Source organism: Neophocaena asiaeorientalis, unplaced genomic scaffold (genome assembly GCF_003031525.2).
Source record: "Neophocaena asiaeorientalis asiaeorientalis breed wild unplaced genomic scaffold, Neophocaena_asiaeorientalis_V1.1 scaffold150, whole genome shotgun sequence".
NCBI lineage: Eukaryota > Metazoa > Chordata > Mammalia > Artiodactyla > Phocoenidae > Neophocaena > Neophocaena asiaeorientalis.
In genome coordinates this window covers 687,478-702,642 of record NW_020176571.1, presented here as the reverse complement: position 1 = coordinate 702,642, position 15,165 = coordinate 687,478, and positions in this window count along the sequence as shown.

Sequence of the window (15,165 nt, the reverse complement as noted above, 5' to 3'; positions counted from 1 at the left end):
GCCCCTCCGGGAGGGAAGGCAGGGTGGACACAGCACTGATGCCCAGAGGCTTTGATCAGGCCGAGCTTTCATACCAGCCTGGCCGTGCACAGCGGTGGGACCTCAGCCGTGTCATTTAAACGCTCTGTACTTCAGTCTCCTGGGCTGAAAGTGGAGCTCGCAGAAGCGGGGCTGCGCGCGGTGCTGCACGGGTCAGTGGGGAAGGCCCGCAAAGGGCCCAGTGCCCGGCAGTTTCCAGCAATACGAACATCACTGCCATTGGAGTAACTCTTGTGACTCAGCCCCAGGCCAACCTAGTGGCGACACCATGGTAGGCTGCCCCAGTGACCTGTGTCACACACACGGTCCACATGCTTGCCCTGCACCCCTCCCATCCCAGCCGTGCCCCACTCCTACAATGCCTTCTGCCCCAAATCGCCCACAAAGCCACTTAGCAGCTCCTAACCTGCTGGAACCTCCGGGCCCCTTGTCATCACTCCAGGAAGTAAAAAGGCCATCGCTCACTAAGCAGGAAGAAATTCTAAAGATAAAATAAATAAGAATTAAGAACTCCCTCTTCAAGAGTTCAAGATTAATATCTATTTTTTAAATTTTTATTTATTTATTTTTGGCTGTGTTGGGTCTTCGTTGCTGCGTGCGGGCTTTCTCTAGTTGCGGCGAGGGGGGGCTACTCTTCATTGCGGTGTGCGGGCTTCTCATTGCAGTGGCTTCTCTTGTTGCGGAGCACAGGCTCTAGGTGTGCGGTCTTCAGTAGTTGTGGCTCGTGGGCTCTAGAGCGCAGGCTCAGTAGCTGTGGCACATGGGCTTAGTTGCTCCACAGCATGTGGGAATCTTCCCGGACCAGGGCTCGAACCCGTGTCCCCTGCATCGGCAGGCAGATTCTCAACCACTGCGCCAGCAGGGAAGCCCTCAAGATTAGTTTTTAAAAGTCAGAGGAATCAGGGACTTCCCTGGCGGTCCAGTGGTTAGGACTCCAGTCAACATTGGGTTTCCCTGGTGGTGCAGTGGTTAAGAATCCACCTGCCAATTCAGGGGACACGGGTTTGATCCCTGGTCCGGGAAGATCCCACATGCCACAGAGCAACTAAGCCTGTGTGCCACAACTACTGAGCCTGCGCTCTAGAGCCTGCGAGCCACAACTACTGAAGCCCCCACGCCTGGAGCCTGTGCTCCGCCACAAGAGAAGCCACCAGTGAGAAGCCCGCGCGCAGCAACGAAGACAAATGCAGCCAAAAATAAATAAATACATAAATAAATAAACAATAACAACATTGATTAAAGCAGAAGGTAAGAGGGCAGACCACCGACCTTGAACAGAAATCATCTGAAGATTTTAAAAATACCAGATCAGAGTTAAAGAGAAACCTTGTCTTTTCAAAAGCTGTGGTTAAAAGTAGGAGCTAGTTTTCACATCTCAAAATCTTGCTCTGGGGCCTGCACTGGCCGGGGTGGGGTCCAGGTGCTGTGCTGCGGAATCTACCTGGGCGGGGGGAGCAGGGGACCCAGGTGGGCTAGGCAGAAACAGAGGGGCCGGCCAGGCGCACATACCTGACACAGAGTCAGAAACAAGGAGGCCCAGCAGGGTCAGAGCCCAGAGACTGAGCAGAGGCGTGCAGAGCAGCAGGTCCAGGACGGCTGTCCAGGCCAACCTCTCGGGCTTTTGTAGCTACGGTCACATCTGAGGTCGCTCAGCCTCCAGGTGCGGCCCGGTCCAGCAGAGAAGCCGTGGCCTGTGATGACAGCTCCAGCGGGGCAGCGCGGTGAGGCCATGCCAACCACAGCTGTGCCAGTGCAGGGACCGTAAAACGTAGAGTAGAATGCTGGCCCCACACATTCCTGAAGACCACCGTCAGAAGTCGAATTGGGCTTCTGTTCAAATCAGGATCTCCAGGAAAGGGAACCAAAGCAGCCTCTGGCACCACAAAATTACACCTGCACGGAATGAAGCCGGAAGGGACAGGTCGGTCATGACCCCTGCCAACTTCAAAAAAAAAAAAGCACAACGTGAGAGCTGTGAATGAAGTTTTATTCGGGGCAAAATGAGGACTGTGGCCCGGGAGACAGCATCTCGGAGAGCTCTGAGGAACTGCTCCTAAGAGGCAGCGGGAAGGTCAGTATAGATGTGATTTTGGTGAAGGGGGAGTACGTACAATGCAGCACATATTTTTGCAGAAGGTTTCTGCTCGTCTCGAGGAGCAGACGTCACCACGAAGGATCTTAGTGCTCTTCTAGATATGAGGAGATGCAAGAATTGGGCTCATAAAATCTTCTCCTGAAAATATCTAACTCTCTGAAGACCTGCTCTGCCAGTTTTTCCCAGAGCACAGAGGGCCTCACTTCAGCTCTCCACCCTGAGCTCCTATCGGGGGGTGTTGAAGGTCAGAAGCTGCAGTGGCTCGTGATTTAATCCTTGCAGAGGTAGATGGCAAGTGCCCATGGCAAGTACCGATTTGCAGTTGACAGGGCCCCCTCATGGTCATAAATTCGACCATGGTTTGGGAGGCATTTCATGACCATTTCGTCCCATGGTGCTAGGAGGGCTCATTCCCAGGTCTGGCGAAGCTTTCGCTGATAAGCCACTCAGTGTGCTATTACTGGAGTAGGCCTTATTAACAGTAACCAAAGGTCCCTGGACCACCTGTCTTACTAGTCTGTTACGGTCCAGGGAAAAAAATTCCCTCTTATTGCATCTTCCCATATCTAGAGTTACACTATTACAATCATTGATCGCATACAGAACTATGTATTTGATCAACTGATTCAAATCGCCTAGTCATCATTATTTTTGTTGGAGGCTCAGTCACACATTTGGTAAAGCAAGAAACAATAATCTTGTAAAACAGGTAAAATACAAATAATATAGCTAATAACATTAATAGAGTTATAAGTAAATATTTAAGCCAAGAGCTTCCATGCCAAACCAGTTTTTGAAGAGGTCGTTGAGACTAGGGAGTGGGTCACTTAAGGCAGAAATCTGATTTTTCGTATGGTTCATTAAACGTGTTATATTAGAGGATTCCTCAGGTATGAGAACACAGCACTCAGTTTGAATTATGGCACAGGTGCCTCCCTGAGATGCTGTAAGGATGTCAAGGGCCAGGCGGTTTTGTAGCACCGCTTTTCTCATCATAGAGACCTCAGAATTCAGTAGGCTAATAGCCTCGTTACAATCATTTAAAGCCCGTTGAGTGAATTTTGCTAAGGCTTCAATATGGCCGATTGCATTCTCCAATCCTAAAAAAAAAAAATAGCTGCAAAATGGTCATACCAGTGGAATACAGATCTCTTGACCCGTAGGGCTCGTACCAATGGTAGATTAGCTGGGGTCATCTCTAAATTGTTACGTATATGACCTTGAATCCAAGGGAATCCCAGGGTGCATCTTCCTATCCGTCCTGGTGGAAGCCAAGGCCATAACTTAGTACCACAAATCCACTGAGTTCCATTAGGTGCAACCCAGTGAATCTCTGGTCGTCTGACCCAGTCGGTTCCATACCAGTCACAGTCTCTAAGGGTAATAATATGTAGGCATTGTTCATAAGGCACCCGGCCCAATTTCCTAATGTTCCTAGGCTGGTCACGCTTAGTATGATTTAATTGTTCCCAGCATAAAGGAGCTTTTAAACTTAAATGAGTATAACCTGTTGTTAACCACATAAATCCATCCCATAATTGCGGAAGGTTTCCTTCTAGTAGACGGCAGGTTAAGGTTTTGGTTGAGACTTAGCTTATTGTTCTGATTGAGCTTGAGTGACCCTAAAAGAAAATTCCTATCTATGGCCAGGGTCGGAGCAGGTATTATTAATTGGCTAGGTGAGGGGATCCCACCTAGTATACCAATAGTGGCCTGAACGGGACTATAATTTCTTTCTTCTAGAATAAGTTTCCTAAGGGCCATCCAATCAGAGCCTTGGAGTGGAAAAATCCACCAAGGTAATCCAGAAGCTCTAGACACAGGTAACTGGCCACAAACCCAACAGCTGGATTGATTTTTAAAACTAGCATCGTATAGGAAAACATTTGATTCATAAGCAAAGGTCCAAGAAGTCGGGAAAACACTATACGGATCAGGTCCAGTGCCTTGGGTAAACTGTCTACTTCTGAAGTCATCTTCTTCTCGTCCTGGTGTGAGTGCAGCTTCTCCTCTGAGCATTGATTTTGAGGTTAGCCGTCCTCTCTATAGGCCAGTCCAGCGTAGGGGCCCTTTGTAAGCGGGAATTAATCCGAGTCAATTCCTTTCAGTTTCAGTGTGCATGAGCTAGTTAAGAGTACCTGATAAGGGTCCTTCCATCTAGGTTGGAGATATTCTTTTAAATTATGTCTTTTCCAGTATGCATAATCTCCTGGTTGCAGGTCGTGGGGCATCTGATCTTCATCAAAAGATAGATTACTGGGATAAGCTTCAGTTACAAACTTAGAGAGTTTTGTTTGTTTGTTTGTTTGCGGTACACAGCCGCTCACTGCTGTGGCCTCTCCCGCTGCGGAGCACAGGCTCTGGATGCGCAGGCTCAGCGGCCAGGGCGCACGGGCCCAGCCGCTCACTCGGCGGCATGTGGGATCTTCCCGGACCGGGGCACGAACCCGTGTCCCCTGCATCGGGGCACGAACCTGTGTCCCCTGCATCCGTAGGCAGACTCTCAACCACTGCGCCACCAGGGAAGCCCTAGAGAGTCTTTTTAATAATTCAGTTAAACTTTACATTAATATAACGTAACAGCAAGGAACTATCCGGAAGTGAGTCTTAGTAAATACAGACCTCCACTAACAAAACTAGGATTTAATATTCATTGAAACATAATATTTTTTCCTCTAAAATTACCCTCTACCAAATATAACCAAATTAAGACTAATTTGTTGCAAAATAAGTCTGGTCTCAATAAACTTGGCCTGATGATTTATATAACTATAATTGATCACATAGACGTTTTTTGCTTTGCTGAAACTTTTGTAAGGAGTCTCAGACTGAACGTTTAAAAGACCTCTCAGGGCTAGGAAAATCACACCATGGGCTTATCACAGATTTTGCCTAACAGATCTGGGTGAATTCCTCCCTTTTCAAGGTCACCGAAATACCTTGAGATTTCTGTACCTGCTAGTGAGGTAGCATTCCTAATTTATCTGATAAAGCTGCTGGGAACCTACGAATTTCCAATCTCTGGAGGGATAAGATAGAGAGAAAAGATAAATGTGTCAATCCTGCTTACAAAGGTATAATTTACCAAGTTACTGTAAGTCATAATGAGTTTGAGGGGAAGGTTTTCCTTATACCTGGAAAACACAGATTTAAACCAGTAATTTTTCAGTTGGAAACCATAAAAATGATGACCATGTTCACCACTTCACTCAGTCCTGTATAACTAATCTTTTTTGTTAACAGTTTGTGAAGCCATCATGTTTCTCATTAGAATTCTTTAATTTCTTACCCAGTTCAGCATTAGGAACTGAAAGTCAGAAACTTGTATTTATCCAAAAGTCCTTTCTATAAATCTCCTTGAAGAGGAAGCATTTTTGCAAAGGCATCAGAATAAAACCATAACTGTGTATAATGACAAAAAACTTAAGAAGGCATGTTTAAGGGACTCCCCTGGTGGCACAGTGGTTAAGAATCCGCCTGCCAATGCAGGGGCCAAGGGTTTGAGCCCTGGTCCGGGAAGATCCCACCTGCCACAGAGCAACTAAGCCTGTGAGCCACAACTACAAGAACAAAAAAATTAAAAAAGAAAGCATGCTTGGGGTTTCCCTGGTGGTGCAGTGGTTGAGAGTCCGCCTGCCGATGCAGGGGACACGGGTTCGTGCCCCGGTCCGGGAAGATCCCACGTGCCGCGGAGCGGCTGGGCCCGTGAGCCATGGCCGCTGAGCCTGCGCGTCCGGAGCCTGTGCTCTGCAGTGGGAGAGGCCACAGCAGTGAGAGGCCCGCGTACCGCAAAAAAAAAAAAAAAAGAAAGCAAGCATGCTTAAAATCTGATTACAATGCAATGCAATTAGCAAAGTAACTTGGTTACTGCTGTGACATACAACACTTTAAGATAATAACAGGAATTATGACTGATAATGTTTTACCAGGACATATCAGAATTTGAGGAATTCCATATAATCTCTAGAATATCCATATTAATTCATTTACCATACAGTATAACCTAAGAAGATTTATTACTCATTTGACAATACTTCCCATGCAATTTAACATACCAAGTGAACCTACTTAGTTTAGTATCTCTTTGGGATGCTTCAGGGGCCCTTTGAAGCATCCCAAAGTTAGCTAGAGGTCAAAAGGACTTCATTAGAATTTGATTTAGGAAGTTTTGTCAAAAAAAATGTCAAAAGGGTTTAGAACACTCAGTCAGATAGGATCATAGGTCACTGTGAAACAATAGGTATTCACTTCGCCAAAGTGACAATAAAAGATTTCAAAGACAAATAAAGAACAGATCACTTAAAAGGTAAAGAACTTAAAACCTGTTATCAAAGGCAGTTCAACATTTTAAGAAAACCTGTCTTTTTAACAGAGAAAAGCCAAATTCAGGTTTTGCACCAGCTTACTTTTAAAATTCATTTACTGAATTAAATTTACTCTAAACTTAGTCGGTCCTGGCCTTGCACAAAATTCTTTTCTCGGGGTCTACTTTCCACAAAAGTTTCATCATTTTCTGTATCCATCACTGTATTTTTTTCCGTGCAGAAGTAACCAGCTCTTTAAGCAGACCTCCTTCCTTTTCCTAATAAAATGCAATTCCATTCCTTATACCTTCTTTACTGACAACACACATCCTACTTTCCTGCTGTAGACTGAAATGTTTCCTTTATTATTTCCAGTAGCTTTAATTACATGTTTAAATTAGAACCCTCGGCTCTTAAAACCTTAATTTCTTGTGAAAACTAAGAAGTAATGAATTATGAACCGTCCTTTACATTAGCATTCTGTAGACCGGTGAGCATAAATACCAGTGATAATTTCAAAAAACATTTGCTTTCTTATAGAGAACATCTCAGGATGGCACCGAACATATGCATTACCGGTCCTAAGTATCTTTAGTTTCTCTGAAAGAGGAAGCCAATGTTCAGTAATTACTGTTTCAGGATCTTATTTTATTTGGGAATGACCTAGCTATTCAATAAACTTCCATCACTTAATTTAGCAGCGACTCTAGAATTTCAAGTTACCAGAATCTGGAGACGCTATTTTAGATAAACATTCCTAAAGCACAATTATTCTTAATAGAGTTTATCTAAAAGCTCTTATCTCATTTACATTTTCTTTCCTTAAAAGTTTCTTCACATCAAGTTACTTTCCTTGCTGACAAATTTGCAACAGATATAACAAAATTTTACCTAACTTATATTTAACCTAGGCACAGTAAAAGTATTATACTTGATGAGTCTAAAGACATGTCTATATTAATTAGATCAACAAACATTCATACCGGGTATTAATTTAGTACTGAATACTTCCCTGTTCATGTGAACCTGAGATTAATTCTGGCCAGTTAGCTTCTGTATTTTTTGAGAACTTACATAAGTGCTTAATTTCCTTTAATCCAGTTAGGTAGAGCTCACTTACCCAAAGGTAAAAACAAAGATAATGCACACGTGAACGTAGAGGCAGACACAGCAAGAGATCTCATAGCTTCATTTTCTAAATTTAGTCATGAATCAGATATCACAATATAAAACTCACTAGTTGTAAATAACTGTTGGAATAAGTTAAATTTAAAAAGAATTTTTCCCCCGTCCTTTTTTCCCCCTCAGTCTCAGGAATTAGAGATGATCTAGATAAGTGATCCCGAGAGCTCTGGGAGGCACAGGGAAAGAAAATGAGGCTCACCTAGTAGGACTTACTCCCTTAGGGTCAGAATTCTGAAGAGAGGTATTTTTTTCTTCTTCAAGCTAGCTTTCTCTACTGATAGAGAATGAAATGGAGGTTGGTTAAACTTCGACAAGCATCGTGTACTTAACTGGCGCAACTGAAGGTTCATAGTTTTTGTAAATATCCCCTTCTCTTTCTTCTCTTTCTTTTTTATGGTCTTGAAAAGTTGGCCAGTCAACATAACAAGGGTGTTTGTATATAACGTGGACCAACCTAGATTGCATCTTTTGACTAGGGTAGCCAAATCCTCATCTAAGCCTTCTAAAAAGGCAGAGTTAAGCAAAGCATCATTTTCCTGGTTAGAGAATGATTCCGGTGTCAAGCTGGAATAGGGCTTACAAGTTTTTCTAACCCTTTCATGATAGTCCAGAAGGATTCATCCGATCTTTGCTTGCACTGTCGAATCTCTGTCACGTCTACAGTTTTGGGGGAAAAGCTATGGGATCATTTCGAGTAATTTCTGAGCTAATTCCTTGCATTCAGTGAGAGGCTGTGGTTCAAAATCCATTAAGGGGTGTTTCCATTCTGCTTTCTTTATCCATTCCCTTGCTTTGCTTTCAGAAACTAACAGCTGTATTTATTGATATAGATCTGAAAACCCGGGCTCATAGGTCCAGATGGTTAAATCAGATTCCCTAGCAAATCCCAATGAATCCTGACTCGGATCAGGAAATTCCTTAACCAAGGCTCTGAGTTCTGCTCGGGTCCAGGGTGTGCACGTAAGCACCAAGGATGGTTCATTTCTCCCTGTAATAGGTTTCTCCTTAAAGGGAGCTATAGTCACTTTGGATTTTTTTTCCTTTACTGGAGAAGAGGGGGCAGCAGGAGGTGGAAGAGAGCAAGAGGTGGCGTCTGGGGGCTTCCCTGGTGGCGCAGTGGTTGTGAGTCCGCCTGCCAATGCAGGGGACACGGGTTCGAGCCCTGGTCCGGGAGGATCCCACATGCCGTGGAGCAACTTGGCCCGTGCGCCACAACTACTGAGCCTGCGCGTCTGGAGCCTGTGCTCCGCTAAAAGAGAGGCCGCGACAGGGAGAGGACCGCGCACTGTGATCAAGAGTGGCCCCCGTTCGCTGCAACTAGAGAAAGCCCTCACACAGAAACGAAGACCCAACACAGCCAAAAATAAATTAATTAATTTAAAAAAAAAAGATGCCTCTAAAAAAAAAAACTTCTTTTTCCCTGTACAGTGAGTTATATGCTGTTGCTATATTCAACCCATAGCAGTATATAGGTTGAGGTTTTAATGTGATGGATATACCATTTTTTTTTTTTTGTGGTACACAGGCCTCTCACTGTTGTGGCCTCTCCCGTTGCGGAGCACAGGCTCCGGACGCGCAGGCTCAGCGGCCATGGCTCACGGGCCTAGCCGCTCTGCGTCATGTGGGATCTTCCCAGACTGGGGCACGAACCCACGTCCCCTGCATCGGCAGGCGGACTCTCAACCACTGCGCCACCAGGGAAGCCCGGATATACCATTTTTATAGATGATAATAAGGTCTCTGACCACCAGAGTTAAGAAAATGGATATAATAATAGTTAAAACTTATTGAGAATTATATATATTCACTCACTGAATCCTTGCAGCCCCCTTGACAGGTGGGTGAGCATACAGAGCACCTGCAGACTGGGTAACCTGCCCAGTCACACGGATATGGCCCAGGCAGGGTCACCTGTCGCATCCCTGGCAGCAAGGCCGCAGGTCTGCAGGCGTCAGGGCAGCTTCCCCAGCACAGGGGGGACATCAGACAGAAAAGACCAGGCATAAGACGAATTTTCCAGATACAGGAGCTTGTGTTTTTAACAACTAAAGTATTCTTAGGAAGCAGAAAAGTCAGTGCTTCCACAGAACTGCCGTGTGGCATTGAAGAAAATCTGAACATTCCTCAGCCTTAACGACTTTATCTGCAAAGAGGGGGGAGTAACAGGTGCCTCCCACTAAGGTTTTTACCAAATCAGTTTGCGTGTTTGTGAAACGACACAGGTGGGAATATTTTTTAAACTGTCAAGTACCTATGCAGTTATGCAGGGGAAGTAATGTTCCTTGCACAAGTCTTTCTAAAGTATGTTTTTTTCTGGCTTTGTAGAATGTACCGAACGTAATTTGACCTTTTACGCCGTGTCAGGGTCACGCTCAGGAGCCTTTATTTTATCCTCGTGTGGCTGCTGGGCCATCACACCGCGGTGTGTCCACGCTTAGCTCTGTTCTCAGTGGCTCTGCCCCTACACACGCTTTATATCAATATGACTCTCTGTCCCTCCCCATGCAGTCAACCTGCTCCTTTTCTCTTTTTCTTTTTGGCCGTGTCACACGGCTTGCAGAATCTTAGTTCCTTGACCAAGGACTGAACCCAGGCCAGGGCAGTGAAAGCGCTGAATCTTACCACCACCAGGTAACTCTCCCACCTGCTCCTTCTGGAGGGTCTTTTCTCTAAACTCTCCCCTCTGAAGTGTCCCTTCTTGTTGGCTGTGGACTGAGGGACCAGATGACCAAAACTACAAGGCAGGTGGGTCCCCAGCAAGAGCCTGGAGAGTCCTCCAAGCTGGGCACCTTCCTGACTGCACAGACTGATTCCCAGTAACGAAGGCAGACCGAGCCCAGGAATTAACCTCAGCTCCCCTCCAAAACCCCACTAAATGACAGTGGAAGAGGTGTTTTGTTTTTGAAAGCATAGATCCACAAGGATGAAGAAAACAGGAGTGGAGAAAAGAGCAAAATATTTTTGGAACAAGTGCTAATAATTTGGAAGTCTCAAAAAGGCGGAATCTTCAACCAGCAGTGAGGAGGGCTAACGACCTCGCTGCTGAGAGCGGGAGTGGAAGAGGGTCCCAGACAGGAGGAACGCGGGAAGGATCCCAAGCTTTTCAGAGAAACGCAGCCGGGCAGGCTGGACCGTTTAAAAACAGAAACAAACCAAAGAATCGAGAGCCACGGACATCCTTCCCGCTCGCTCTCCGTTCCGCAGAGCACTACAGGTTTGCTTTCGGAGAAGGCAGCGGATTCTGGCCCCATTGAGGATGGGGGTTCCCCACTACAAGTGAGGGCATTGTTGGAATTTTGCATGTTGAGCTCTGAGTCTTCCGAGCTTTTCCCCTGTTTGTCTCCCAGACATCAGTAACCAGCTCATGCCCTCAGCCTAGAAAATCAAAGCCCCAAGATCCCGACAGCGGTTTGCCAGACAGCTGCACAGAAGCGGGTGTGAACAGCAACCTGCCCCTGTGGGCACCAGCCTGAGGACCGGGGCTGGATCCCGCTCCCGTCCACCTTCCGTGAACACTGAGTGTCCCTCGGCCTGTCCTCCTGCCTGCAGGTGCCGGCTCACTCTTGGCAAGCCCCACGTTTGACCTTTACACTCTCTGTAATGTTTTTGTTCCAGTCTTATTTTTCTTTTCCTATTTTTTTTTGCTGGGGGGAGCTTTTCCCTTATTACACCTGTCCTACCTGCAAGGCTGCTCTGTGGTCCCTCGCTCTGGCTGGTACAGGGATTCATCACCAATCATGCCACCTTCAGTGTGGGTTCCGAGTCCAAAGACAAGAAGTGGCCTCTGGTGAGGCTGTGCACATTTTGGGTGGCGTGGTCTCTGCAGACGTGGGGACCTGAGCCTCCCGGGGGTGGAGGACCCATCACCGTCTGCCCACAGGGCGTCGGGGATCCACCACTCCCCTGGCTGTCCCCCAGCAGCGGGAGAGGGAAAGGGCTGCTCCCTGGACACCGAGGCCTCCCTGGCTGAGCACCTCTCACCGAGGATTCCACTTTGGCCCGTGAAGCTCTTCCAGCATTTTCTCCTCTCTGGGGGAGAGACTTTCATGAAACAAAGCAGATCCCGTCACTTTTCTTCTAAAAACCCTCCGAAGTCCTCGTGGGGCCTCACCAGCCTTACCAGTCACCCACGGTGACTTCCTGAATTCCAGGCTGTGCCCCCGTCGAGCCAGGCTCGCCCCGACCTCAGACCTTGGCGCCCATTCCCTGGGCCTGAGAGGTTTCCCTCCCCTTCAGGCCAACTCCCACTTTCTTATCTCAGCGAGGGCTCCTTTTACTCTCAGAGGTCATGACTCCCGCCCCAGGACAGAGACCAGGTCAGGGGCCCCTCCTGTGCTGTTTTAGGGCTCGCTCACTACATTGAAACGTCCCGGGGCTTTGTCTGCAAGAAGGATGCATCTCCTTTGTGGGCAGAGACCGTCCGCAGAGCCCTGTGCCCCTCGCACTGAACCCCCATCGACACTTGTCCAGCGGTGAGTGGGTGAAGGAAGCGTGGGGTTTCCTCAGCTCTTCCGGGAGACTCAGACCCTGCGATGTCGGGGCTTTGTTTCGCTGACTTCACCAGGTCTTCTATCCCCGAAGTGCCTCTCCTCGCCCCGTCCTCTGTCTCTACCTCCTCTTTGATCCCCAAGCTCCATCCACAGCCTCCCAGTCTCTGACTGTTCAGGAGGGTCAGGAGAGAGTCTGAGCCCGGAGAGAGGAGACCTAGAGCGGGAGGAGGGGGCAGGGGAGCCCTCTGCACGCTGCCCTTTACCCACAAAGGCTGCCAACACGCGTGAGACCTGTTGTTGCCCCTATTGTCTAAGATGCTGCGACAGAGGCCTCAGGGCTCCATACCCAGCCCAGGTGGTCCGTTCTGCAGCCTCCAAGAGGCGAGACCAGGTAGAAACAGCTGCGGTGGCCTTTACCGTGAGCTTGGCTTGCGAGGCCAACCGTGTCCTGTAGCGCTCGCTCTGTAATCCGCACGGTGGCTTTAGGAGGTGGGCGAGCCGCCTTTCACCCCGTTCGACAGATGAGAAACCTGGAATTCAGAGACGTTCATAAACTCTGTACAGGTCACTCAGCAAGCGGCTGAACCTGGAGGTACCGTCTTCCTGCCCTTCGCTGAAGCCCCTTGGGGAGCCCGCAGGTGTGTGGACACAGCAAAGCACCGGAAGGATGACCAGCGGGGCTGAGGCTCTGGGCAAGGACTACCTACTCACCAGGAGGCCACGAGCGCATCGCACACCTCTTAGGCTCCCTCAGTATTCCACGGAGTGGACGGGCCTCACCTCCTCCTTCCTGGACGTGTCCAGCCCTCCCGTCCATACAGACCTCAGACAGCCCTGCTGGGGCCAGCCCTGCCTTCCGGTTCAGAGCCTTGACAGCACGTGGGATCCTCTAAGCCCCACCCCAGACCACTTAAATCTGCTCCCCCGGCCTTGGGACTTGGGTGCAGGTATTTTTTTTTAAGCTTCACTGGGGGTTCTCTAGCACAGCCAAGGCTGAGAACCACTGCATTTCAGAAGATGGGTCCACGCGGAAAAGTTAAATAGTAGCTCGTGGCATTATGGGCACAGATTAAAAAGGCTCAAATTCTTGGGGACCCAGGGAGGGGAGCTGGCGGCTGCCTCGTAAAGGAGGTGAGATTGGGCGTCAGAGGAGGGGCCTGCGCAGCCCTGGGGCCCTGGGCCCCAGACTTCATGTCCAGGCGGTGGTCCCGGGCTGGAGGTCAGTGGGGAGTCAGGCCATCCAGCAGAAACGTTGACTTCAGGGCTTATTTAAAAGGCGCCTGGTGGTTGTTGAAGCAGAAAGAAGTGACAGCAGTGGGGAGAGGATGGGAGTCCCCCTCCTCCAGCCCCATCGCTCCATCCTCCCCCCCCATCTCCAGACCCGGCGCTTTCACCCCCAGCCTTGGGGACACGGTGCTGCCGAGGGGACCTGCACTCAGAGAGCAGTGCCGGCTCCTTTGCTCCCAGAGGAGCTCCTCTGCAGCTCCCCCTAAGTGGAGGCATCGGCCAGGCCTGGCTGGCCCACGCTGTGTGTGGGGCCTCTGTCCTGACACACACACCCGCTCCTGACTCCGCCCCAAAGCTTCAAAGACAGAACCTGAGGTCCGCAGCAGGAAAACCATCTGTTGGGCAGTGGCACAGGGGAAGTTCCCAGCTGAGACGAGATTGCTCGAGGCCGGTTCAAGTGCAGGAGGGCAGAGAAGGGGAACATGGCTGTCTCTGCCTCAAAACAAAACGCAGACAGGGCTTAGGACAAATCCACAAGGATGCCTTACTTCCCAGACCTACCAAAGAGCCTGGAATGTCGGCCAGCCTCTCGGTCAGCCTGGGGACTTGGTGGGCTCCGGATCAGGGCGTGGGGCTTCTGCGGCCCCGCGTGCCCCGCCCGGCCGAGCAGCTGCATTAGCACCTGGAATTGCTCCATAGGTATGCCAGAGCCAGTGCCCGGGCAACGCTTCTTTTCCCCCAACGCAAATGGAGAGATTTGGGGTGACTCTACCCCCCTAACACGGAACCTGGCGAGGTCTGTGTTAAAATGCAAATGCAGGGGTCTTAAATATTTTTAAGGTTGGAATACCAGAAACAGATTGTCCTGGGGCCACAAGGATTAGCTTTTAAATGCAAATGAAAATAATGAATCTTTAAGCGCAGTTATTGTCACGGTGATGAGCTGAGGGCTGGAGGGAAGGGACTGACTGGGTGGGCCAGCGTTTTATTAAAACAACAACAACAAGTAAAAGACCGAAAGGGGACGCAAGAGCCCAGGAGAGGTGATAAAAATTTCCCGGGGGAAGCCAGGGTGTTGACCGAGGTCCGGATTCCTGGGGTCAGTGACTCAGGGTGACAAGGAGGACATTTATTCCACCAGAAAAGCCGGGGTCTTCTGGGACAGAAACGGGCCCAGAATTGCTAGCTCGACCGAGTACAGGAACTGAAATCAAGTGGGGGCACCGCAGGCGCCCTCCCCACCACGGACTCCTGCCCACACCCCCTCCTCGGTACACGGATGTGCTCGATGTGTGGGATTTGTTTTGAGGTTCCCAGCGTCCGGCCGCCTGAGCGCTCGCTGACAAAGCGACGACGGATCCTTCGCCTCTGATTTCCTTCTGCCCATCCGTTCACTCACCAAACTCTTACCAAGATCTGCTCGGTGCCCAGCTCTGTGCTGGGGGCGGTCCTGCCCTCAGGAAGTTTGCCATCTGTAGGGAGACACAGGTGTGGACGCATTTAGGGTCTGGAGGGATGGAACAGTGTCGGGGGGCCGGGGGAGACCCAACCCAGGGCGGGGGGAGCAAGGCAGTGTCTACCGGAAGTGACTTTTTATTTTTTTTGCGGTACACAGGCCTCTCACTGCTGTGGCCTCTCCCGTTGCGGAGCACAGGCTCCGGACGCACAGGCTCGGTGGCCATGGCTCACGGGCCCAGCAGCTCCACGGCATGTGGGATCCTCCCGGACCGGGGCACGAACCCGCGTCCCCTGCATCGGCAGGCGGACTCTCCACTACTGCGCCAGCAGGGAAGCCCCCGGAAGTGACATTTTAAATGAGACCTGG